This window comes from Mauremys reevesii, linkage group 17, assembly GCF_016161935.1.
Source record: "Mauremys reevesii isolate NIE-2019 linkage group 17, ASM1616193v1, whole genome shotgun sequence".
NCBI classification, from domain to species: Eukaryota; Metazoa; Chordata; order Testudines; family Geoemydidae; genus Mauremys; species Mauremys reevesii.
The window spans coordinates 27,778,688-27,806,059 of NC_052639.1; the positions used below are offsets into that span (position 1 = coordinate 27,778,688).

General features: G+C 55.8%; 3 non-coding genes across 3 annotated transcripts; 2 read left to right on the forward strand and 1 right to left on the reverse strand.

The window, feature by feature from the left end:
• Positions 1-20,858: 20,858 nt before the first annotated feature.
• TRNAQ-CUG lies at positions 20,859-20,930 on the reverse strand. The gene has a single exon. It is a non-coding gene; the product is annotated as a tRNA-Gln (tRNA).
• A 2,600-nt stretch (positions 20,931-23,530) lies between these two features.
• TRNAS-AGA lies at positions 23,531-23,612 on the forward strand. The gene has a single exon. It is a non-coding gene; the product is annotated as a tRNA-Ser (tRNA).
• Positions 23,613-25,171: 1,559 nt separating this feature from the next.
• On the forward strand, positions 25,172-25,245 carry TRNAT-UGU. Its single transcript has one exon. It is a non-coding gene; the product is annotated as a tRNA-Thr (tRNA).
• Positions 25,246-27,372: the final 2,127 nt, after the last annotated feature.

Genomic DNA, 27,372 nt, shown 5'->3' on the forward strand with positions numbered 1-27,372 from the left:
AGTCCTCAAAGAGCAACACTCTGATGCAGACACTACAGAACCTGAACCACTAGACAGGAAAATCAATCTTCGGTTGGTGGCATCGTTATCGAGCAGTACCTGTCATCAGCATGGAAGCATGCCCCTGGCCTCTGATTGCTAGCAGCTCGGAGAGGAGAACAGGGGCTGGACCTCTCCATGGCCGCCTGGTCTGCTCACTCCCTCTGAAGCCCATAGCCAGGGCCAGCCTTTGGGGTGGGTGCCACCAGGGAATTGCCCAGGGGTACCATGGTCAAGGGCGGTGCTGTACGGTAGCAGAGAGGTGTGTGCTGCTGGTGTAAAGTCAGAAACTGCTCCCGGCTGGCAGGGAGTGCTGCTTGGGGTGGTGCCCAGATTTCTCCCTGCTCCCTCCCGGCACAGGAGCATGGGGGAGGAGGGGAAGAGAAGGGGGAGATAGCGGTGATGAGCGGATACTGCTCCCCCCAATGTTCCTCCGTGCCCCCCTCTCACAGCCCCCTAGCGATGTGCGGAGGAGCAGTGTTCAGGGGTGGCGGGGGGAGCGAGCAGCAATGCCAGCTACTCTGTGCATCCAGGTCAGTTTCCCCAAGTGGGCACAGGAGGGTGCAGGGGTTAGGGAAAGGGGGCACAGTGCAGGGATTATGGGTGCGGGAGGAGGCAGGGGTTAGGGAACTGGAGGGCACAGGGTTAGGGGTGCAGTGCTTCCGGGTGGGGTGCCAGAGGGGGGGGGAGCCGGGCTTAGGGGGACAGTAGCACAGACCCCCCCTACTCCTCCTGCTTTCTCCTGACACCAGCACCACCCTTCCCAGCATCGCCTCATGGCAGCATCTGCTTCCGGACTCGCACCAGAAACGGGAAGTCTGGGCCCTGCCTGGCAGCGGCTGTCAGGAAATGGAAGCAGGAGACACGACCACTCCCATGGTGCTGTGGGGCCTGTCCTGGCTGGTGGGAGATGGAGGCAGTGGATACTACCACTCCCATGGTGCCATAGGGTTTTCAGGTGGGGTGCCTCCCCCCCTGGGTTGGGCTCCAGGGGAGGTTTGGCATCTTAAGAGACTGGGGGGGGGGGGGTTGCTTGGAGGAGGTTTGAGGACCAACAGCGAAGGGGAAGTTGGACACTGGCCAGAATACCAGGGAGACAAGGCAGGTGAGGTGATACCTGTTACTGGACCAGCTTTGGAGCCACACAGGGTCTTCTTCATGCAGGGGAAAGGTGCTCAGAGCATCACAGTTCAATAGAAGGTGGAACGCTCTGCCCTGAACACCAGACATTCCCCTGCTTCCTGGAACGGGGGGGCCTGTCCCCATTGTCCTGTAAACAGCCCCACCATGTACCCCAGAGGTGGCTGCATCTTAGCACCAAGACACCAGTGGTCACTGCTCCAGAGGAGATGGTACATACAGGCCACTGCCCTACGTGGCCCCACACGTTACTGCCCCAAGAGATGAGGTACACACAGGCTACTACTCAAACTGGGCACCTGGGGTCACTGCAGCAATGGTTGTGGGGGATACATGCAGGGCACTGCCGCACATGGCCACCAGGGGCCACTGCTGCAATGGTGGTGGTTTGGGGCAGGGGGGATGATAAACAGGCCACTAACTGAAGTGGCCACTACCACAATGGTGTGGGGAGAGAGGGAGGAGATATCAATAGGGCACTGCCACACCAGGGCACCACAGGAGGTCACTGCTCCAATTAGTAGAGATACACATCGGGTAGTGCCCCAACTGGGGCCCTACCCCAGAGAGAGGGGCTGGGGAGAGAAGAGGAAATCAAAGGCCACTGCCTCAGCCCAGCCACCAGGGTCACTACCTAAATAGGGGACAAACACACAGGGCACTGCCCCACCTGACCAACAGGGTCACTGCCCCAATTGGGGATATACAGAGGGTATTGCCCCACAGAGATGCCAGGGATCAGTGCCTGCCATACCTGGCTCAGGGGTAGAAGGGTGACCAGATGTCCCAATTTTATAGGGACAGTCCCAATATTTGGGGCTTTTTCTTATGTAGGTGCCTATTACCCTCCACCCCATCCCGATTCTTCACACTTTCTATCTGGTCACCCTGGGGGGCAGGGGCAGGGAGAGAGGGGCTACACACAGGGCACTGCCATACTTGGCCACCAGTGCACATCCCTAGTGGGGGAGTGACACACACCAGGAGCAGGGCTCACTGCCACAAAGGGGTTGGAAGATACTGAGGGCACTGCCTGACACGGCGACCCAGGCACCCTGCCACCTTGGGGGAGGTGAAAAACACACCTCAGGCACTGATTCCTCTGGCTACCAGTGGTCACTGGCCCAAGGCAGGGGTTGGGGGGACTAAATACACAGGGGACTGCCCCACTGGGACAACACGAGTCACTGAGATGAGAGTGGGCTATGCAGAGGGCACTGCCCCAATGGCTCATATACATACAGGGCGCTGCCTCACCTACCCACCAGCGCTCACAGGCACAATGGCAATGGTGGGGTCACATAGGCAACTGCCCTCAGTGGCCAGCAGGGTCGCTGCAGCAATGCTAGGGGATACATGCCAGGCATTGCTGCCCCTCACCACCAGGAGTCACTGCTCCTACAAGGAGGCCCCTACAGGACACTCTCGTGCCTGGCCAGCAGGGTCACTATCACTGGGGAGGGGCTATGGGAAGCAGAGAAAGAGCAACTAACTGCAGTGGGAAAATCGTCATCTACCGGGGAGAAAGAACGGACTCTGCTAGGACATCGCACCAACTCCGGCCAGGCTGGATACCAGCAATTCGGGGCTGGAGCAGCTCCAGCTAGAGGCTGGGCGGAGGCAGGTGACCTCGGTCTCTGTGCTGAGCAGGATGCGTTGGCAGCGAGGAGGGACAGGGAACCCCCCAGCCAGGGTCTTGCTGCCCAAGGAGGGGGAGATCTGTGGCAGTTTTGGAGTAGCTGGTTCAGCAGCCGTGAGCCGCATGCTTGTCCCCGCCTGAGCTCTCCAGGAGCACATAACACACAGGTGTACACTGGATGTAGGCACCAGTGTAACGACAGGGCCAGACTCTGCTGAGTGCTGCCTGCGAGAGACAGGGGCAGAGTCAGACGGGCAGATGGGGGCAGGAGATGACAGGGCCAGCGGCCATGAGCTGAACCCATCACAAGTCCAGCCTGTGACGTCACCATCCGTCCCTGCAGCTCTCCATCTGTCCCGCTGTCCGTCCAACTCTCAACCCCCATCCGTCCCCAATGTATGCCACACACCCCCCTTCACCCATCTGCCTCACACACTCATCTATTTCCTCATGCATCCTGCTGTCCCTCTGATTGTCCCTGCAGTGCCCAGCACAAGGAGGCATAGTGGACCCTGAGTGAGGCTTTTGGGTGATGCAGTAATGGAGCTAGCGGGTGATAAGGAGGGTTCTGGGAATCTCTAATCCCAGCCCCACTTCTCCTGTGCCCAAAGCCATGACCACGAGCCCACCCCTCTCAGTCTCAGACCCCACAGCCCCAAAGACATGACTGGCCACTCATGCTGTGACCCAGTTACACCAATGAGGTCTCCCCGAAGATAGAGGATTGGAAGAGCAACCCCCTTATCCTGGCAGGCAGGACACATCCTTTCCAATATGGCAGAGACCTTGCCCGGGGGCAGATGGATCCAGCTGAGCCCATAGGAGACTGGGGAGGGGAGCAGAGGAAGAGGATGCAGGCAACTGAACATGACAGGTGTCCATGAAAGGAGAGAGAGAGTTTGAGTGTAAGTTGGCCAACATAGAGAAACCTCGGAGGAAGAAAGAAACTCAGAACAGGGAGTCACCCTCATGGATCCAACTTTCTGCTAGGGAGCACACACCACTCCTGGCCAGAGATGATCAGCCCTCGCAAATGGCAACATCATCTCCCTTGAAGCCACAGCTAGTCTGGAAACCCACACCCAGGTAATGGGAAGTCCCTGCCTGGAGCCAGGAGGACTGTGACCAGAGCCCTTCCCAAACCAGATACATATCTCACCGACAGAGACAGCTACTCTGATCCCAGCTGGGCAGGTCTTGCCTGGCATCAACAGGATTCACACAGTCACTGCTCTCGCTCACTTTCCATCTCACCTCAGGGCTGGACTCCGTCCCCGCGATTTATTTTCTCTTGGTATGAAACACAACACAAAAGAAAAAGCAACGGTGGCGAGGCTCCTCTTCTCACTACTCCCACACCCCAGGGCTCCGGCTTCAACCCTCCTCCCATTCTGCCATCACAGCTACAATTAGAAATCTGCAGCCTGGGCTCACACCTGGTTGTCTCCCCAATCCTTGGCGCTGTCCAGCACGTCTCTGTTGGTGACACCAGGCATGACCCAGTGTTGACAGAGGGGTGGAAAATGACAGTGCCAATGAAGGCTCCCTGTATTAGGCCTCTGCTTGTCCGAACCGCGTCCATGTTTAGACTTTAATTAACTTCACAGGCTAGATGAAAAGAGTGAAATGTGTGGCAACTAGTTATCAGTACCAGGAGGCAATTATACAGCCTGCTTGCACCTGGCTAAAGGGAGTGAAACAGAATGACCGGTCAAGAAAAGTTACTAACGAGATAATATGTTTTTTGCCAAGTATGATCTAACCTGTTTAGAGTAATTGCTGCTTCATAATGTATTTGCTGTATGGGAACTGAAAAGGAGGGAGAAGAGGGGGGGGGAAGGGGGAGCTGGGCATTGGGGGTAATAGACATGCTTAGCTAAGATCATGTATAAAGACAGAAAGCTGCTTGTCTGGGGTGTGCTTGATCTGAGGTGTGTACCTCCAAGCATCCTGCGCTTTGAGATCTCAAATAAACTTTTTTTTTGCTTCTCCACCCTGGTGTGTCTAATTGGAGCGAGGCACTCCGGGCAACGAATCACTGTTTGCTGTAGCCTCAGGCCTTGTGCCAGCAACAGTTTTGGCGTCCCTGGGTGGGCTTGAGGCTAAATTTAGCCTTGCCCGGACCCCTCCTGGAGGTCGACGGATTGCGGCGACGACCGATGCCCAGCGCGCACCGGTGACTTCATCGGGGGCCTCGGCGGAGACGCGGTGTGGTCGACCCCGGAGGGCACTACGGTGCAACGCGCTCAGATAGTGGAGAAGCAGCTGCGGGCGACGGTGGGGAACCGGTCTCGTGAATAAGGTAGGAACAGTCCAGTGCTGTTAACCTTTTGTTTGCCTGTTAAGACCTGGGGACGCCCAGTGTCTTCCCATAGGTATGGGGCAGGGACAGAGTACAGGCAGGGTACGGTGTACACCCTTAGAATGCATTCTGATGAATTGGAAAGTGTTTGAAAAAGATCCATTGACTAAAAGTAAACTGAAAAGATTCTGTACAGTAAACTGGCCTCAGTATCAGCTAGAGGGCCAGGAAAGGTGGCCACCGGAGGGATCACTTAATTACAACACGATCCTTCAATTAGCTTTGTTTTGTCAGCGAATGAATAAGTGGAATGAATTTATGTATGCACAGTTGTTTATGTTGTTGAGAGATAGGTCAGATCTGTTGCAAGAGTGTAATCTGACTCCGACAGGCTCGGCAGTCACTGTTGTTAGTTCCCCGAACCCCTCCCCGGTTGTAATGGCAGAGTCGGTGTCCCCTTCAGCTCCTACACCCCCACCGTATAAAGACCAGGTGCCTCAGGTTTCAGAGATTGCTCCTTCAGTGGGATTTTATCCATTGATTACTGAGACTGTGGTGGCTCGCCCGGGAGCAGAGGGGCGCCGGGCCACTACTATGCTAGTTTACTCACATGTGCCTTTTAACCCAGTGGACCTAGCAGCCTTTAAGGCACAGGCAGGGGAATTCTCCACGAATCCCAGCAAGTTTATTTCGGTTTTTGAGGGATGTTTTGCCAGTCACAAGCCTGACTGGGATGACTGTAATATCCTTATGAGGACCCTGTTGTCTGAAGTGGAGAGGAATCAGGTTATAGCTAAGGCAAGAGAAGAAGCACAACTAAGGCATGATCGGGATCCAGCTAATGTTGCCACTCCTGCCAATATGGTCCCCCTAGCAGATCCTAGGTGGAATCCTAATGAGCCTAATGGTCAGACCCGCCTCACTGTGTACAAGGAGCTGCTCTTGCTAGGACTCCGACGCTCAGCTGTTCGCCATAACAATTGGGCCAAACCTTATGAGCTCATACAGGAGCCTAAGGAAAGTCCGGTCGCTTTTCTGCAGCGCATCCGGGATGCCATTCGGCAAAACACTAACGCAGACCCTGATAATGCAGCAACTGAGGCAATTATAAAAGGTATCTTTACCAGCCGTGCTGCCCCTGACATTAAAAGGAAATTGCAGAAAAAGGAGGATTTGATGGGCATGTCTGTGGCACAGATTTTGGAAACTGCAAATAAGGTTTACAGCCTTAGAGAGGGAGAGAAGGAAAAAAGGCAAGTGAAGATGATGGTTGCAGCAGTACAGGCCAGTGACAAGAGGAAGTTTCAGGAAGGTGGTGGAAGGGGCCGGGGAATGAGAGGTCGTGGACGTGGACGCCCTGGCTCACAGGAAAGGCGTTTGGGTCGCAATCAGTGTGCCATATGCCGGAAGGAGGGACACTGGAAAAATGAGTGCTCCGAGAGGAAAGATACCCCTATGATGGCAGCAGAGAATCAAGACTAGGGGTGTCAGGGGAGACGGACTATCCTGCCCCCGGAACCCCGAGTAAAAATGCGGGTGGGAAATTCTGAAATAGACTTTTTAGTAGACTCTGGAGCAGCTCGAACCGCTGTAAATCAACCCCTTCAGCTGCCCGTGGCAGATTCCCTCACTGTGGTCGGCGCTACAGGAAAAGGAATCAAATGTCCAGTGTATGCCCCAGCAGAATGTGCTTTGGGAGACAGAACTCTCTCCCACAAGCTGGTTTACCTCCCCGACTGCCCAACGCCTCTACTGGGACGGGATCTGCTTTGTCGCTTAGGTGCCACCCTGCACTTCACCCAAGATGAAATCACTCTCACCCTGCCCCCAGAGAATGCCTGGATAATGACTCTTGCAGTTGAGCCCTCAGCCATGCAAGCCCCAGAGTGGAGCCAGTGGGAGGACCAGGTTTTTCCTCTAGTATGGGCATCGGGGGTCCCAGGAAAGGCAGTACATCACACCCCCATTAAAGTTCAGCTCCTGCCAGGAAAAGGTCCGGTGCGGATCAAGCAGTATCCGATCAAGAGGGAGGCCAGAGAAGGGCTGCAGGAAACTATAAATCAGTTTCTGAAGTACGGGGTACTGCGAGAATGTCAGTCAGCCTGGAACACCCCCATCCTGCCTGTTCGAAAGCCCAATGGCACCTATCGGCTGGTCCAGGACCTGAGGGCAGTTAATGAACGGGTTAAGACTCTGCACCCCCTTGTTCCAAACCCATATACACTGTTGGCATCTATAGGAGGGCAGTACACCCACTTTTCAGTCCTAGACCTGAAAGATGCTTTCTTCACAATTCCTGTTGACACACAATCTCAGGAGATTTTCTCCTTCGAGTGGGAAGACGACCGAAGGGTTAAAAGGCAGCTTTGCTGGACTGTGTTAGCCCAAGGATTTAAGAACTCCCCTACGCTGTTCGGCCAGGCTCTGGCCAAAGACCTGGAGGAGTGGAATACTCCGGACGGGATTCTCCTCCTGCAGTATGTTGACGACCTGTTAATAGGGGCGGTGGGATTAACCCCTTGCCTCCACGCCACTGTGAGCCTCCTGAACTTTGTTGGACTCAGAGGATACCGGGTAGCTCAGAGCAAGGCTCAAATTGCCCTCTCAGAAGTACAGTACTTAGGATTTCACATAAGACAGGGGGAGAGACAGCTTTCAAATGAAAGGAAGGAAGCAATTTGTCAAATTTCTGTCCCAAGCAATCGTAAACAGCTCAGGGCTTTTCTGGGCATGGCAGGCTTTTGCAGAATATGGATCCCAGAGTTTGGACTGTGGGCTAAGCCCTTGTATGAATGTGTTAAGGGAATGTATTACGACCCCTTTCACTGGTCCTCAGAAGCTGACAAGGCATTTAAAGTATTAAAGAGAAAGCTAATGGAAGCTCCAGCACTCGGTCTTCCAGACCTCTTTAAGCCGTTTCAACTGTATGTGCATGAAAGGAAGGGAGTGGCTCTAGGAGTGCTTACTCAATTATTAGGCACTTGGAAACGTCCTGTGGCATATTTCTCTAAACAACTGGATCAAGTTGCCAAGGGGTGGCCAGCTTGCCTGCGAGCTGTCGCGGCAACTGCCCTAGTGCTTGGTGAAGCAGAGAAACTGACTTTGGGGGGGACTGTGCAGGTGTATACCCCTCATATGGTTCAAGCCCTGCTGGACACTAAGGGTGGTCTCTGGCTCACGCAGGCTCGGGTAGCTCGGTACCAGGCTAAACTCCTAGAAAATCCTGAAGTTACCCTGCAGACCTGCCCCTCCCTCAACCCAGCCACTATGTTACCAGAAACAGAGGAGCAGGAACATGACTGTTTAGAAATCATAGACGCCCAGTACTCCAGCCGTCCAGATTTAAAAGATCAACCGCTCTCAAATGCAGACTGTGAATGGTATACTGATGGGAGCAGTGCTGTCATAGATGGGCAGAGGAGGGCAGGCTATGCTGTTGTGACCCTCTACGATACAGTGGAAGCAGAGAGTTTACCTGCTGGAACATCTGCCCAACTTGCTGAACTTGTAGCATTAACCCGTGCACTTGAACTGGCAAAAGACAAACGGGTTAATATTTTTACTGACTCAAAATATGCTTTTGGGGTATTGCATGCTCACGCTGGTCTCTGGAAACAAAGGGGAATGCTTACAGCTCAGGGGTCCCCGGTCAAGCATGGGACACAGATTCTCCGGCTTCTGGAAGCGGTGCAGCTCCCCTCAGAGGTAGCAGTGGTGCACTGCAAAGCTCATCAACGAGAAGACCAGGACGTAGCCAAGGGCAACGCCAGGGCCGACAGGGAAGCCAAGCGGGCTGCCACCCTGGAACCATTGGAAGCTGAGGAGGCCCATGTGCATGCCCTCATCCCATCAGTGGGTGAGCTCCCAGCCCCTCAGTACTCTCGTGAAGAAAGGAATCTGGCCGACTCCCTTGGGCTCCAGGAAAAGGAGGGATGGCTCCACTCCACAGAAGGAAAAATCCTCCTACCTAAAAGCCTAATACGGCCAGTACTACAGAAACTACATCAGACCACTCACGCTGGAAGGGAGGCTCTCACCCAGCTTATGAATAAGTATTTTCTAACCTCTGGATTAAGACCCCTGGCTTCCCAGGTACAGGCTGAGTGTTTAGTCTGTCAAAAGAACAACCCTCGACCAGGAGTGTCAGTGCCACCAGCCACTCTGGAACCTACCCCAGGGCCAGGATTGGTGTGGCAAGTAGACTTCACTGAGTTCCCCCGGACCCAAGGGTTCAGGTACCTCCTTGTCATGGTGGATCGATTCAGCGGATGGCCTGAAGCCTTCCCATGCCGAAACAACACTGCCAGAACAGTGGCTCTCAAGTTTGTCAAGGAGATCATTCCTCGCTTTGGACTCCCCCAGTGGATGGAATCTGACAATGGAACACACTTCACATCGCAAGTCATTCAGGGGATTTCGGATGTTCTACAGATCACCTGGAAGCTCCACACTCCATGGCGACCACAGGCCAGTGGAGTAGTGGAACGTACTAATCAGACACTCAAGCGGCATCTCTCAAAGGTCTGCCAAGAGGCTTCTCTTCGGTGGCCTGATGCCTTACCCCTTGTTTTGCTCCGAGTTCGTGCTCTCCCAAAGGGCAGGTTAGGGCTTAGTCCCTTCGAGATTATGTTTGGGAGGGCATGGCCTATGAATGGTACACCGGTTCTGTTAGGGGAGTGGGAGGTAGGCTGCGGTTTCTTATCTCAGTACATGTGCTCTCTGTCTGCTGTTCTCTGTTCTCTCCACAGGTATACCAAAGATTTGCAGCCTCTCCCGCTGGATGCCCCTGTCCACTCCCTGCAGCCTGGTGACTCCGTTCTCGTTCGTACCTGGAAGGACGAGCCTCTCCAAGAGAAGTGGAAGGGACCTCACACCGTCCTGCTGATCACCCACACAGCAGCAAAGGTCGAGGGATACAAGAACTGGATCCACTACTCCCGTCTGAAAGCAGTGCCAGCTCCTGAACGGTGGACCGTCCAACCTGCGGAGAAGACTGCCAACGACGATCTGGGACTTAAGCTGTTATTCAGGCGACAGTAAGGCCTGCTGGGAATGCCCTGTGACCCCTTTGGACAGTTACAGCGCACTCCCCGTGAACACTCTGAGCGTTGGCTGTGTTTATTTTCACAGGGCCAGCCTAACCTGTGGGCTTGGTCCCTTTTGTTTTTAATCTGCTTGTTGTTAGTGGTAGTAATTTTGTGGGTATTTGGGGAATTGTAATTGTTAGGCCTTAGGATCACTTGTCCAGTATGGATCCAGGCCTAGGGTTTGCCACAATGTTACTCTTTGCTATGGGAACACTCTTCTCGTTAACTCCCGTTTCTCCCCAGGCACATGCGGGATGGAGGGGAACCCCTAACAAATTAAAGTCAAATACGTATGAAAACCTGAAGATTTGCTTTGCCCAAGAGTTTAATCTCTCTAACTGCTCCTCCGTAAACTTTGTACCCCCCGTGCCCCGAAGGTCCCTATGTACCCTCTCATTGACAGCCCCAGCTCCATAGAACTCAATTATGTTTTGTCCACAGTATATGAGAACACTCAGCCAAAGGTTTGTTGAGTATTCTCAAAGGAGGGAATTGTTGGTGACACCAGGCATGACCCAGTGTTGACAGAGGGGTGGAAAATGACAGTGCCAATGAAGGCTCCCTGTATTAGGCCTCTGCTTGTCCGAACCGCGTCCATGTTTAGACTTTAATTAACTTCACAGGCTAGATGAAAAGAGTGAAATGTGTGGCAACTAGTTATCAGTACCAGGAGGCAATTATACAGCCTGCTTGCACCTGGCTAAAGGGAGTGAAACAGAATGACCGGTCAAGAAAAGTTACTAACGAGATAATATGTTTTTTGCCAAGTATGATCTAACCTGTTTAGAGTAATTGCTGCTTCATAATGTATTTGCTGTATGGGAACTGAAAAGGAGGGAGAAGAGGGGGGGGGAAGGGGGAGCTGGGCATTGGGGGTAATAGACATGCTTAGCTAAGATCATGTATAAAGACAGAAAGCTGCTTGTCTGGGGTGTGCTTGATCTGAGGTGTGTACCTCCAAGCATCCTGCGCTTTGAGATCTCAAATAAACTTTTTTTTTGCTTCTCCACCCTGGTGTGTCTAATTGGAGCGAGGCACTCCGGGCAACGAATCACTGTTTGCTGTAGCCTCAGGCCTTGTGCCAGCAACATCTCCCTCCACAGAAGTCACCTGGCCTCGTCTTAGACTCCATCTTCATATTGCTCTTCTCCTTCCCAGAGCTCCTGCTCTGCCCCTCAGGCCTGTCTGTGCTCAGCTCTGCAGGCAGAGGGGAAGGGGCATGATGGGAACACACACGCCCCATTCCAGACACCCCGCAGCATCCACCGGGCTACCAAACCACGTCACCTGTGGCCAAAACCACCCCCCACCCCGAGGGAGCAAACAGCCTTTGTGAGCCCAGCACACATGTAACCCCTTTGGGGTCTAGAGAGCATGGCCCCTTTAAATCTTTTTCCCAAAGGGGGAGGGGGAGAGTAAGAAAAAAGGAGGGAAACTCCAGGGGGCAGGGCTGGAGCTGGAGGGAGAGAGAGGAGAGCAGCATGGCTGGCCCTGGGGAAGGAAGCAGAGAGAACCTGCTGGAGGCCTGAGGAGGACAAGCCTGATCGGGGACAGCCCAGGACAGGAGCCAGGAGAAGTCCTGTGCCGGGGGGAATCGCCCGAGAAGGACAGGCCAGAGCTGGACCCAGTATCACGGCTGCCCGGAGCTGCCTGGGGCTGTGAGTACTGGGGCTTGTGACTCCGCACTGGGAATAAGGAGGGAGGCTGTTAGATAGTTAAGTGGGGAGGTGGCCGCTCTGTGCGGCTTTGCAGAGAGCGGCAGAAGAGGCACCGGAGGGGTTTGCTGGGGAGAGTTCACTGGCGCTGAAGATGACCAGGAGCACCCAAGACTCACCACCGGACTGGAACTTTGCTCAGGCCTCCTGAACACTATTTACAGACACATTGCTCGGTATCTGCCCTGTCAGACTGTGCTACCACTGGGTCCGTGGGGCCTTGGTTTGAATGCAGCCTGTTTTACTGCTCCCCCTATATTTCCCCTTGTTGTTTTTCTCCTCCCAGCCCTCTGTAAATAAATATCTCCCTTTGTTATATAGACTGTGCTTTTCCTGTGGGTGGGTGTGTTCACTCTGGGGGGTTGGAACAGGTGCCCCTGGGGTGGAAGGGATTTCTCCTGCTGCATTCCTGCGCGCGCTGTCTCTTGGCCAGAGCTGCCTGCAGAGCAGACTCCATCTTGGCTACGAGGGCGCTCAAGTTACACACACAAGGCAGGAAAAGAGTCACACCCACCCCCAGCCCAGCCCAAGGGGGAGCTTCCCTCACTTCCCGGCCACAGGCCCACGGGGCTCCTGGATGGGCAGTGGGGCCCCTGAAGAACTAGCTCAGCGTGTGATGAGTGACTGGGGGGTATGTGGGGCAGGGCCGCCCGGGGGGGGGCAGGAGGGGCAGTTTGCCCCGGGCCCCACAGGGGCCCCCACTGGAGTTTTCGGGGCCCCTGGAGCAGGGTCCTTCACTCTCCCCGGGGGGCCTGGAAAACCCTTGCGGGGCCGGGCCCAGGAGCTTCCTCCGCTCCGGGGCGGAAGGACCCCCCCCCCCCGCTGGCGAGTTACCGCCGCAGCGGCACCCGCCGCCGAAGTGCCCCCGGGGACCGAATTCCCGCCTCTGCCCCGAGCCCCCCCCGCCCGGATCCCACGGATCCCAACGGCCGCAGCGCGCCACAGGGGGAGCCTCGAGGCGAGGAACCGGGCCTCCCCGCGCCGAGTCTCTGTCCCGCGCTCTCTCCGCCAATCAGGGAGCGGGGAGGGGCGCGGCGAAGGGACGAGTTACGGCCCCTCCTGCAATAGAGGCCGCGCGTGAGAGAGACAGAGAACTACGCTTCCCAGAGTGCACCGGGAGGGAGCGCGTTGTCCGAGCAACTGGCGCACTTCCGCTCTGAGACGAGCCAGGAACTACAACTCCCAGCCTGCCCCGGGGCACCTCCGTCCTCTGGAGCCCAGGGAAGGGCGGGTCCCTGGGTCAACCTGACACCTCCCCTCACAACTCCTCAGCCCCGCCCCCAGAGAGCCCCGCCCCCTCCGGCTCCTGACGGAAACTCGCGTGTCCCGGGGTCTCGCCTGGCCCTGACCCCCCCCCGCCTGCTTCTCCCTTGGCCTCCTGTCTCCCCTCCCGGGGGGGGGGGGCTGTTGGATGGAACCATATGGAAATATGGGGGAGCCAGGACTCCTGGGTTCTCCCCCAGCTCTGGGAGGGGGTAGAGTGGGGAGGGGCAGGGCTGGGAGCCAGGACTCCTGGGTTCTCCCCAGCTCCGGGAGGGGGCAGAGTGGGGAGGGGCAGGGCTGGGAGCCAGGACTCCTGGGTTCTCCCCAGCTCTGGGAGGGGGTAGAGTGGGGAGGGGCAGGGCTGGGAGCCAGGACTCCTGGGTTCTCCCCAGCTCCGGGAGGGGGCAGAGTGGGGAGGGGCAGGGCTGGGAGCCAGGACTCCTGGGTTCTCCCCAGCTCTGGGAGGGGGTAGAGTGGGGAGGGGCAGGGCTGGGAGCCAGGACTCCTGGGTTCTCCCCAGCTCCGGGAGGGGGCAGAGTGGGGAGGGGCAGGGCTGGGAGCCAGGACTCCTGGGTTCTCCCCCAGCTCCGGGAGGGGGGCAGAGTGGGGGAGGGGCAGGGCTGGGAGCCAGGACTCCTGGGTTCTCCCCCAGCTCTGGGAGGGGGGTGGAGTGGGGGAGGGGCAGGGCTGGGAGCCAGGACTCCTGGGTTCTCCCCCAGCTCTGGGAGGGGGGTGGAGTGGGGGAGGGGCAGGGCTGGGAGCCAGGACTCCTGGGTTCTCCCCCAGCTCTGGGAGGGGGGTGGGGGTAGAGTGGGGGAGGGGCAGAGCTGGGAGCCAGGACTCCTGGGTTCTCCCCCAGCTCTGGGAGGGGGGTAGAGTGGGGGAGGGGCTGGGGTGCCTGCTGCCCTCGCAGCGAACAGCAGAGCGCCCCCTGCAGCTTGCCGCCCCAACCACGTGCTTGGTGTGCTGGTGCCTGGAGCTGCCTCTGGTTCCAGCCCCTCTGCCCAGGCAGCTCCCCCAGCCTGACACACACACACACACACAGAGCCCCTGTACCCGCCCCACCCCAGGGCTCCTCATCCCAGAGGGGAGCCCCCCGGCTGAGTGGGGAATCAGACCCCCCCGAAATTACCCTGGGACCAGCTAGATCTTCCTCCGCCCTGCCCTGCTCTGCATGTATTCAGAGTGAGTCAGTTTCCCTGTCCTGCCATGTGTCTCTTCTCCTCCCCAGTTCCTTCCAAACCGCCCCATTGCCCCTGCACCCCGGGCTGGGTCTCTGCCAACCCTCCTGCCCCCAATATCTCCCTGCCCCTACAGGTCTATAGGGCTGGATCCCTCCCTCCCCCCTTCTCCCCTCATTTCCTGCCTCTGGGGGTCTATGGAGATGGGTGTCTCCTCTGCCATCTCCTCCCCTGCCCCCAATATCCCTCTGGGGCTCTCTGGGGCTGGGGCTCTCTCCCTGCCCCTGTGCTCTCCCCTGCACACGATGTCCTGGGAGTGACTCAGTTTCCCTGGACCAACATTTCACACACCCCACCCCCACCCGACATGTCTCCCTCCACCCCACCCCCTTCCTCCTGCACCCCAGGCTGGGTCTCTGCCAATCCCCCTTCTCCCCTCCTGACCCCAAGATCTCCTGCCCCTACAGGTCTATGGGTTGGGTCTCTCCCGTCCCCCCCCCCCCATCCCTCCCCCCCATCTCTCCCTGCCCCAGGCCGTCTATGGGGCTGGGTCTCTCCCTGAAGCCCCGCCCCCAGCACGGGGCTCACGGACAATCCCCGCCCGGCGGCTGTGACGTGCTCACTCCCTGCAGACAACTCAGTCCCTGGAGACTAAAAGGACAGAAGGTGTCACGTGTCCATGGGCGGGGCTATGCAGATGAGCAGTGTCTGGCGGCAGGACGGAGAGCAGCGAGATGAACCGAAGGAGACCGGTGGAGAGAATTCTCTCCGTGTGGACAGAATCCGGTGTGGGGAGTTCGTGCTGTGGGTGCCTGCACCGGAGTCACTTCGGGGCAGTGTTTGCCACTGAGCTGCATATTGACCAAAGGTGTGTGAATGGAGTGTGGTGCCTGGCGGGGAGCAGCTCATGGTGAAAACGAAAGCAGTGGGAGCAGCAGATCCTGTCCTAGCAGTGGTTTGTGCGGTTTCTTTGCAACCAAGAGTGGGATTGTTGTGGGTGCAACTAGACCCCACCTTCTCTGATGGGGTGGGGCTTCTACTGTCTGCCGGGGGGGGGGGGTCCATGATGTCACAGCCCATGGGGGGGGTTGAATCATGTTTCTGAAGTGGGAGAGCAACTTCCCCTGTTCCCACTCATTCTCCACTAGGGGGCTGGGATCTCTAGGGAGGGGAGCCCAGGAAAAAACAGTCTCCCCTATGGAACCAGGAGTCCTGTCTCCCAGTCCTCCTGCTCTAGACCCCCTCCACTCCCAGAGCCAGGGATAGAACCCAGGGGTCCTGGTGCCCAGCCCCCTCCCTGCTCTGACCACTCGACCCCACTCCCCTCCCAGGGTGGTGCAGGGGTCACTGGGTCTGTGTCTCAGCTCTGCTAAGGGCCTTGACTGATTTTCTCAAAAGTGCTTCCTTCTGTATCCAGCATATCTGCCCCCCCCCCGCCCAGTCGCTGCCCACCCCCATGTGGGGGCACCAGCAGTGTGCCGGGTCGAGATGGGAAATTGTCCAAGCTGGCCCAGGAGAGACATGTGTGTCCCTGCTGGTGGGGCTGAGCCCCGCTGTGTGTGTGTGTGTTGGCTTTGCAGGATTTTGTATCCTGCAGCAAGTGACACACACATTGATGCACAAAGGGACTCACACAGTCCCAAGAACACTCACACACAACACCCAGAGGGCATGCTAGCTCCATCCCCAAAGAGAGAAACAATCACACCCCCCAGCCATGCTCACAATCACACACACACTGGAATATTCACAATTGTGCTCAGAGACACAACCGCACACAGTTCACTCCCACTGCTCCCAACACAAGGACCTCCTGCCCCATACAGCATGTGCCAAGGCCTGTGGAACTCACTGCCACTGGACAGCTACCAATGAGAATGGACCTTTCCAGGAGACCAATAGACATAGCCGTGGCGACAGAGGGGGCTGGGCTTCCAGGGCCTGACCCTGGCTGAGACTGGTTCTGACCATAGGGGTCTAACCATCCGGGGCAGCGTGACCCACACACAAACCCACCAGAAGCGCCTTTCTTAGCAGGTCTCCCAGGCCATCCCCACCCTGCCCCGGGCTGGGTAACAAAGGGGCAGTATGAGACTCTGGGCCATGTGTGAGGAAGTGGGACTGGTCTTACTGGGGTCTGTGAAGCTTCAGTGTCCCCAGTGCAGTTCTTAAGTATCTAGCAAAGCAAAAGGCCAGTGCAACGGAATGCCTGACACTCTGTCTCCTAGCAACTGATGGCCTGGGCCCCTCCCCTGCAAAGGTGCAATTGAAGGTGTTGGAGACAAAGGGGTCAGGTGACCTCCTGGCCCAGGAAAGAAGCTGAGCAGAGAGGAGGGGCTGGAGGGGGTTGGGCAGACTGGAGCTGGCTGGGGAAAGAAGGGAAGCACAGACAGGGCTCTGATCCCCAATGGGGGCTATGGGGCTCCTGGGGCCCCAAGATGGACCTAACGGGGGATCCTGTTATCTGTGCCTGCAAGACCTGTGTTGGACTGTGTTCCTGTCGTCTAAATAAACCTTCTGCTTTACTGGCTGGCTGAGAGTCACTGTGATCGCAGGAAGCTGGGGGTGCAGGACCCTGACTCCCCCACACTCCGTGACACCATGTCGCAACTCGGCCCCAGCCCCCCACTCACACACGCTGGTGACTTGGGTAACTGCCGAGGGATTGCACAAGAGAGTCAGAGCCAGGAGAGAACCCAGGAGTCCTGGCTACCCCCCGACACACACTCTAACCACTGGACCCCACTCTGCTCCCAGGGCTGGAGATAGAACCCAGGAATTCTGACCACCCCCTGCTCTGACCACCAGCCCTCACACTCCCCTTTTAGATTTTAGTCTCGCTGCCTCTTCTATCCACCCACCCCACCTGTCCATCCCTTTGCTGCAGGTTTTGGGGTGTCACCCTGCTCTGCATTCCCCAGTGCAGCCCAAGGCTTTTCCTCCCCTCCACCCCCCCTCCTCACCCCTCTCGTGCTGGAACATCTGCTAGGCCCCCGGCCCCCTCTCGGGATGCGCTGTGCGGCTGGGGATTGTGCAACGGCCCAGCACCAGGCAACACAGAACGGACACCACCGGCCCTGCCCCACCTCATGTGAGCGGCTCGCCAGGTGCATCGGAGCCCGGTGCCCGCATCTTGGCACTCCTGCCCCACAGGGGTGAGCTGCAGCCCCACCACACTCCGCAGAGGGGAGAAGGGTCAGGCCAGCCAGCCCTTGTAAGATGGGGAAATCACCACCAGGGTGAATGGTATGGGGCTGTGACATACAGAGAAACGGTTGTTGCGCCGGCAGAGGGCAGCAGAGCATGCACACACACACAATTGCAAACATACACAAACACATGCATGAATCCAGACACACACACGCACAGAATTGCTAATATACACAAACATCCGCACAAATCCAGCCAACATCAACACAACAGCTAACAGAACCAAACACAAGCACAAATCAAGCCACATGAACACACAGACTAGCACAGCCAAAAACACCCACAACCAACACACAAAACACCATCCAGAAATCAATCAGTCAATCAATACACACACACAATCCCCATTCTATGCACACACGTTGGGTCTGTGTGACACTGATTTCTTCCTTTGGATGGGGGGACGATCACCATGGCTAGTCCCTGCCCCCGAGGGCTTGCTTGGGTGGATGGGGGGCACAGGGGGCACGATCCATTGCCAGACAAGGGGTGGGGGGGTAGAGATGGGGATGGAACCATGGCACCACCCAGTTCCTGGCACAGGCTCCTTCCAGGATTTGCATTTCTTGGTAGTTTTCACCCCATCACCACTTCCTGCCCAGCCCCCTCCTGCTGTGCAAGACGGTTCTGGGGGGACGGGAAGAACCCAGGAGTCCTGGCTCCCAGCCTCACCTGTGCTAAGGTACGAGACTCTACTCTAACCCCAGTGCTGGGACTGGACCCTAGGAGTCCTGACACCCATCTTCCTTTCCTCTAACCACTAGACTCCACTCCTGCCCTTTTGGGGAGCCAGGACTCCTGGGTTCTGTCTCCAACTCTGGGAGCAGAGTGGGGTCTAGTGGTTAGAGCAGGAGGAGCCAGGACTCCTGGGTTCTACTCTCAGTGCTACTGTGTGACACTGGGCCTCTGTTTCTCCTCCCACTTTTTGGGTGTGGAGCCTGGAAACTCTCTGGGGCATGGCCTGTCTCTCGCTGTGTCTGGGCAGCGCCTGGCCCAACGGGGCCTGATCTCAGCTGGGGCAGGGACTGTCTCTGTGTCTGTGCAGCCCCCGGCACAACAGGGGCCTTGATTCTGCCCCGGTCTCTGTAGGTGCTGCTGTTGTACAGATAAGTAGTCGTGATACTAAAAGGCGTGGCAGTGCGTGAGTGCACCACCATTGCCATGCAAGGGCTAAATGTGATTCTTATCCCTGTGACCCCCTGTGAACCCTTCCCCCCCCCCGATTCTCCACCCTGAGCCCCTTGTACCGCTGCCTTTGTCAACGGCAACGCAGAAAGCCACCCAGCTCTAGCCCTAAAACAAGAAGATGACCAAAAAAAACCTCACACCAACAGGAAACCAGCCCCAGCAGTTTGTGCCTTCACTTCCCAAAATTATATACACACACACACAGAGCCCCGCTCAAACAGCCCCCTTTGCCAATGCACCACCTCACCTCGTCCAGAGAGGTCTAGGTGGGAAGCTTCACGTGGGAGCAGTGATGGACAGCACCATCAAGGTAGGTTCTGGAGATGGTCCTCCAGATGCAGGCGTCAGGGCTCCAACTGGCACTGGGCTCACACTGGGCTGTGTTCAGTTCCTCTCTCTGGTGTGCGCCCCGGCTCCACAAACGCCCCCGCCCCCCTGCTCTTTCCTTCTGGTACAAAAAATATCCTCTTCCTTCGCCCCAGAGAGAGACACCCACGGTGCTGCTCAGCACACGCCTTCCCCCCACCTTCCCCCCCCATTCCCAGGAGCGTGCAGGAAGGGAGTCATGATTGGGGAGAGCCCGTGTCCCGAGGGGAGGGTATTTTGGGGCGTGCCCCCTCCACAGAGCAGGAGGGTGCCAATAGGCACCTATGGATGGTCCCGCCAAGCAGGGCCAGGATGGAAATGGGGGGCCTGTTCCCCCAACATGGAGAATCTGGGTGCAACCTTGCTTAACGGGTCAGTCTGTCCTTTCTCTGACTCTCTCATTCCAGCTTCAGCTAGCACTTGTGGTTCATTTGCTCTTTTTCATTCCTTTCCTTCTCTAGCTTGTATGTCCTTGCTTTCTTTTTTCCCCTCTACCTTTCACGCTCTTGCTTTCTTTCCTTCTTTTTCTAATATTTTTTCTCTCCCTTTATTTCTTTCTCTGCCTTTCACATTCTTTTCGCTTGCTCTCTCTCTTGCTGGTTATTTTTTTCACTCTTTTTCCTCGCTCCCTTCCGACCCAAGCGGGTTCTCCTCACACAGATTTTGACAGGTTTTCCCCCTGATCAGCAAGTGGATTAAGCACGACTTCAGTGGGTGTTTGCCAGGCCAGGAAGCAGGCTGGCCGGGTGTCTTCATGGCCATCTGCTGTCCATGCATAGGCATGGTCCTCCCCTCCTCTGGCCCTGACCTCAGTCGCTCTGTGGCTTATAAGCCTTCCCTCAGAGCTGTCAGCACCAGCCGCCTCTGCTCTAGGTGCCCAGAGGAGGAGAGGTGTGCTGGGCTCCAGCCTGGGACTCTTCCTCAGGGCCGCCCAGAGGGGGGGGCAAGAGGGGCAATTTGCCCCAGGCCCCGAGCCCCACAGGGGCCCCCACGAGAGTTTTTCGGGGCCCCTGGAGCGGGGTCCCTCACTCGCTCCGGGGGGCCTGGAAAACTCTTGCGGGGCCGGGCGCAGGAGCTTCTTCGCTCCCGGTCTTCGCCGGCGGGGGGTCCTTCCGCTCCGGGGCGGAAGGACCCCCCGCTGGCGAATTACCGCCGAAGACGGAGCGGGACCCGCCGCCGAAGTTCAGCTCGGTCTTCGGCGGTAATTCGGCGGCGGGGGGCCCTTCCGTTCCGGGACCCGCCGCCGAAGTGCCCCGAAGACCCGCGGCAGGGACCTCCCCTGCCGCCGAATTTCCGCTGAAGACCGGACTGCGCTTCGGCGGCGGGTCCCCCTTCGGCGGTAATTCGGCAGCGGGGGGGCCCCCACCGCAGGTCTTCAGGGCACTTTGGCAGCGGGTCTCGGAACGGAAGGGCCCCCCGCCGCCGAAGACCCCAGGCCCCCGGAATCCTCTGGGCGGCCCTGCTCTTCCTCCCTCCTGCCTACCAAGCCTGGCCCTGCTTTCTTCAAGTGCCATGTGGGCAAGAGGAAAAGTGTGGCCACAAGCACCAAACTTGTGGGCATCAGGTCAAGCAGTGAGAATCCCAACCCCCAGAGCCACTTCTAGACCCCCACCAAAGACCTGACTCCAGTAGGGAGGAGTCACCCAGCAGGAGGGAAATGATTCATTCTTACATAGCTGGAGACAGGAAAGCACTTTGAGCACCAGATCTTTACCACCAGCTAACACAAGGTCCCACTGAGATTTGAACTCAGATTGCAGGATTCAGAGTCCTGAGTGCTGCCCGTTACACCATGGGACCAGCTCATACTGCCTTCTCTGCACATTGGTGACTCTCACAGGGCTGGCTTGTGTAAGGGACTGTTGGCCCTTTACTAAAACTTAGTGGGGTTTTTGGTTGGCTAGTTTCCAGTCCCAATAGAAGGGGGAAGGGTCAATGGGAAATCAGGACCCTGAGACTGACATGCCCCTGGTGCAATGGTCACCAACTGGTAGGGAACAAGTGAGAATTTGTTAATGGAGAAAAATTCCTGGTGAAAATTGGCAAAGCTGTGGAGAGTTTGAAAAGTTCCAGTGAATTTACACATGGGTCTTTACACATGGGTCTCAACCTCAATTTACCTTAGGGCCAGTGCCAGTCCTCCCAGTGGGCCAATAATGTCACTCACACCGCCCAGAACCCGCCCCCCAAAACTCTGCCCCTCACCTGCCTAAGGCTCTGGGAGGAGTTTGGGTGGGGAGGGGTTCTGGGGGCAGGCGCTGGGAGGGAGTTTGGGTGGGGAGGGGTTCTGGGGGCAGGTGCTGGGAGGAGTTTGGGTGGGGGAGGGGTTCTGGGGGGCAGGCTCTGGGAGGGAGTTTGCAGCGCCGTAACATGGGCGAGGCGAGTGAGGCACTTGCCTCAGCTGCAGAAAGTGGAGGGGCGCAGCTCTACCACGATCAGCGGCGCTTCGGCGGCAGCTCTACCACTGCCACTTCTTCGGTGGCAGTTCGTCAGTGGGTCCTTCTCTCCGAGAGGGACTCAGGGACCCACTGCCGAATTGCCACCGAAGGATGAATGAAGCGGCGGTGGCAATTCAGTGGCAGGTCCTTCCCTCCGACAGGGACTCAAGGACCCGCAGCCAAAGAGCCTGGAGCTGGCCCTTGCCTTGAGTACAAAAATTCCTTGTAGGGCTCTGGGAGTTTGGGTGCTGGGTGCAGGCTCTGGGCTGGGGCAGGGAGTAGGGGGAACAGGAGGAGGGGTGGGGGTGCAGGCTCTGGGAGGGAGATTAGGGTGGGCAGGAGGGTGTGTGTGGAGGGAGAGGGAGTTGGGGGCAGGTGTGTGTGGAGAGGGGTGCAGGCTCTGGGAGGGAGTTTGCGGGGAGGAGGAGGGGGTATGTGGGGAGGGGATGGTGGTGCAGGCTCTGGGAGGGAGTAAGGGGTGCGGTGCTTACCGGGGTGTCCAAGGTGGGGTGGGCTGGGGGGCCTCCACGTTCTGCTGCCCCCAGGCATCACCCCCGCAGCATCCCATTGGCTTTAGGGGCTCGGGGTGGGGGAAGCGCGCGGAGGCACAGACCCACCCTGCCCTGCCATGCAGAGGGGCCGGCAGCCATTGGAGTGAGCAGGCAGATGCTGCTCAGCTCCGCTGCACTGCTGGGGCTCCTGGGGGGGAGCGCCTGGGGGCAGCAGGTGGGGCCAAGGGAGTGACCCGGTCCCAAAACTGCTGGAGCCCCACGGGTGAGACCTGGGGACCAGGACTGCCAGCCAAACTCCTTGAAGAGGAGGTGTCCCTCTCCTGTCAAAAACTGATCTTCCTCCTTCAGTTCAGTGACAGCTTGAATTGTTCCTTATCCCGGCAGAGCCAGAGGATTGAAAGCAGCAACATCAAACCCCGGTGTAGCTCGCAGGAATGGACATAAACACTCCCTGGTATCTGAGGAGATGTTTAGCTTTGCCCTTGGTCAACTACAAGGCCAAAGGGAAAGGAGGTGGCACCAAAGGGAAAGGAGAGTGAAACATGGCATATCATTGTTATGCCCATGGTGGCTGCAAAATCTTTTTATGTACTTCTTCTCATCAGCAGTGCATTATTTTCTCTGGCGTCTAGACCTTGACTATACCTTGGCCAAGAAATTTGTACCTTGATAAAATAATTGACTGCCCCTGGTGAAGGCAATGGACTTGACACCCACTGGGATGTCCCAACACCGGTACAAGTGCTAACAACATGGCTGCCTTTTAGCCATCGATTTTAATCGGGGCAATACATTGAAACAAACCCCTGTTAAATCATTTCTCAGCCCGAGTCCTTCACCCACATTCCCTAGAGCATTGGGCCACCACGTGGACTTTTCATTTCCCACCTCAATTTCACAGAGACACAATTTCCTTTGCACAGATCCATGAACAGTGAAATCTTCCTGTGTCTCTGGTCTGAACCAGGGCATTCGATTCCAGTGAACCCTTCTCTCCTGCAATGGCAATGGTCAGACAGAGGGGTTGTGGCACCTGCATCCCTGGCAGGAAGCTATTGGCTCAGCTCTTTCTTTCTGCTGCTGCTGTTAGTCCATGTAACATCAAGGGTGGAATGCAAGGCTGAGTTCACGCACCAGCCCCCTGAAATATTTCAGTGCCCCAGAGAAATCCTGCCCCTGGAACAATGTGCTGGAGATTTGACTAGGAAAGGGACTGTCTGAATTGTCAGAGTGGGGAATGAACAACAATCTACAGCAATGTCGTTCACACAAACACACTCTCATCCTGCTCCAGCTGGAAGGGAAATGGGCAGGAATTCTCACTGTTCACCCAAGGGCACACTTACACTGATGCGCAGTCATGAGCGTGCTGGGGAAGCTGGTCTGAGCAATTTGAAGTGACAATTCAGTGAGAACAGAATCATCATGTAGTGGAATAATTGTATGTCAAGTAGTTGTGGCCGAGTGGTTAAGGCGATGGACTAGAAATCTATTGGCGTCACCCCGCACAGGTTCAAATCCTGCCAACTACACAAGCACTGTGCTGTTGTTATTATCACTCTAATCTTAGTGCCTGAGCATCCACAGTGCAAACTGGAGCCAGATCTACTTTCACTCTGTGGACACCTAAAATGCTGCTGTGGCATTGCTATAGCACTTTGGAGTAAACAGTGATTGGAGGGGTTTTCCCATCCCTGTAATAGCTGCATTGACAGAACAATTCTTCCTTTTCTTTACCACTATCTAACCAGGGCTTAGGTCACCTTAACTCTATGGGTTAGGTTGGGTTGGGTTGGGGGGTTCACACCCTGAGAGACGTCACTCTGTCAGTTCAGTGCCCAGCGTACACCAGCCCTTAGATCCCTCTTGGTATTTCAATGCAGGCACTGACCTGTGAGAGGAAAACATCAGCTCACAAACACACAGACTGAATTCCCCACATTTCATCTCGCTGCACTTTCCAGAAAGTCACGAAATTCAATTCATTCTTGATAGGACAAGAAAAAATAAGTGACACTAAGTTTTTGGCTTGGGTAAATAAAATTAAGTGTTTAATTAATATAGTAAAAACCTGTCCTGATGCCTCTAACTAACATCACAGTGTGAAATAGGAACAGAGACAAAGCTTGTCAGTGACGACTAATTTCGCAAATGATCTTCCCATTATTAATTTCCACGCTGCCCCCATTGGAGGTCTGGGCACCTCCAGTGTCATTGCTCTGCATTCACCTGCCCCTAGAATTGTTCTCGGACATTCGCCTTCCTCTGCAGCGTGGGGCTCGGGTCACTTGCTGGAGGATTCCCTGCACCTTGAGGTCTTTAAGCCACGATTTGAGGACTTCAGTAACTCAGACATAGGTTAGGGTTTTGTTACAGGAGTGGATGGGTGAGATAATGGTCCCTTCTGACCTTAAGTCTATGAATCTAGTCCCAAATTTTAGTCCTGCTTTGGGACAGTGTCTGTCATGCAAGAAACTGCCCAGTCTGCGCTAGCAGTGAGGCTCCCTCACTAACAGCTGAAATCAGGGAGAGCTGTGTGAAGTGCAGGGCCCCAGGGGTGCCTGAACAGGGGGAGAACAACACCCCAGGACTTTTAAAAATGGGAGGGCTCTGAAAGGGGAGGGGCCCAGCCTCTGTAGCAGGAATGCAGGGCAGGCGAGTTCACGGCGGGCATTATGGGATACTGGTGGAGGCCATTATAGTGATATAATGACCAGCAGCATTTACACTGAAAATTTGTCACTTTAAGTTTGCTGCACAAAGCTCTAGGCCTCTCGTCAAGGTGGTTTTATTTTGTCACCAAAACAGGGCAATTTTGTCGCCAGACGTGGCATTGCAGTGTGTGCACCAGCCAAAAGCTGCCAACCGAGGGAGCGTTGTGTGTTTTCACACACCTGAGCAATATAATGATGCTGAAATAACTTTGCAGTGCAGACCTGGCCAAAGATTCACACACACACACAGAGCTTGCAAGGAAAACGTCACCTGCTCCTCTGCTTTGCAGAATTCAAACACAAGCAAAGCTTGTCAGGCCCCAGTGGGGATGGCAGAGAGTCAGGTGTGGGCAGACAGTGTGTTTTAGCCACAGGCAGGCACCATGGCTTAGCTGGCTAAAGCACCTGTCTTGTAAACAGCAGATCCTGGGTTCAACTCCCAGTGGTGCCTTGTTGGTTAACTTTTAGGACACCTGGTATTGGCTACTGACAGAGGACAAAACACAGAGCTAGGTGGGCCTTTGGTCCAGCCCAGTGTGGCTGTTTAAACTGGGATTGAGGAGAAGGGTGAAGAGGAGCAGGCTCTGGTTGGGAGTGAGGAGCAGTGAGCATAGGAGGGACTGAGGGTTGGGTCTGAGGGGCACTGGGAAAAGAGGGGAGGTGGGTTTAGGTTGAAGAGCATCTTCATTTGGGGATCCAGCAGGACAGGGGAAGGCAGCAGGTGATTCTAATTCCTTAGGGATATTCTGTGTGTTCGTGTGTGTGTGTGTGTGCAGGGGAGGAACATGCTCTATGCCCAGAGGCCTTTATTCCTTCAGGCTGCAAGGACAGAGGGGCTGTCAGGAAGTTGCCCCTTCAAACCCAACAACACAAAAAGGCCCTTCTGAGGAAAGGAAAAATCCTGCAGAGAAAAAGTAACCTCCAAGAGGACTCCAGCAAGACAGTGTAAGATCTTGGGGAGTAGTTTATCACCTGACCAGGGACTTGAACCCTGGACCCTCAGATTAAAAGTCTGATGTTCTGCCAACTGAGCTAACCAGGCTCCCAAAGTGAAAGAGCAAGTTGGTGCAGAGGAGAAACTAGTCAAGAAAACAAGAGCGGGAAACAATAGGGGAAACCTGCTGCTCTCTCTGGCCTGGTCAACACTACGAGTTTATATCGAATTTAACAGCATTAAATCACATTAACCCTGCACCCGTCCACACAAGGAGCCCTTTATATCAATATAAAGGGCTCTTAATACCGATATCTGTACTCCTCCCCGACGAGGGGTGTAGCATTGAAATCGATATTGCCATGTTGGATTAGGGTTCGTGTGGCCGCAATTCGACGGTATTGGCCTCCAGGCGCTATCCCACAGTGCACCATTGTGACCGCTCTGGACAGCAATCTGAACTCGGATACACTGGCCAAGTAGACAGGAAAAGTCCCGTGAACTTTTGAATTTAATTTCCTGTTTGCCCAGCGTGGAGCGCTGATCAGCACAGGTGACCATGCAGTCCCAGAATCCAAAAAGAGCTCCAGCATGGACCATGCGGGAGATACTGAAGCTGATCTCTGCATGGGGAGATGAATCCGTTCTATCAGAACTCCGTTCCAAAAGACAAAATGCCAAAACATTTGCAAAAATCTCCAAGGCTATGATGGACAGAGGCTACAGTAGGGACTCAACACAGTGCTGAAACTTAAGGAGCTGAGACAAGTGTACCAGAAAGCCAAAGAATGAAATGGATACTCACAGAGGGAGGGGCGACTGATGACTGTAGCTATCCCACAGTTCCCGCACTGTCCGAAAACCATTTACATTCTTGGCTGAGTTCCCAAAGCCTGAAAGGTCAAAAACATTGTTGTGGGTGGTTCCGGGTATGTGTCATTCCCCGCCCCCGTGAAAGCCGAGGGATAAAAATTGTTTCTCACCTTTTTTCACTGTCACCGTATGTCTACTGGATGCTGCTGTGAGACACGGTGCTGCAGCGCTACACAGCACCATCCTCTTCCCTTCCCTGGCGGACGGCAGACGGTACAGTAGGACTGGTATCCATCATCGCTGTCCCATGAGTGCTCCTGGCTAGCCTCGGTGCGATCAGCCGGGGGTGCCTGGGCAAAAATGGGAATGACTCCCAGGTCATTCTCTTCTTTAAGCGTCTGTCAGCACCATCCAGTAGACATATGGTGACAGTGAAAAAAGACTGAATGGGCTCCATGGTTGCCGTGCTATGGCGTCTGCCCAGGCAATCCAGGGAAAAGGGCACAAAATGATTGTCTGCCGTTGCTTTCACGGAGGGAGGATTGAGTGACGACATTTACCCAGAATCACCCGTGACACTGTTTTTGCCCCATCAGGCATTGGGATCTCAACCAAGAATTCCAATGGGCGGGGGAGACTGCAGGAACTATGGGATAGCTATGGCATAGCTATCCCATAGTGCAACGCTCTGAAATTGACGCTAGCCTCGGTACATGGACGCAAACCGCCGAATTAATGTGTTTATTGTGTCACCGTGTGCACTCGACTTTATACAATCTGTTTCAAAAACAGTTTCTGTAAAATCGGAATAATCCCGTAGTGTAGACATAC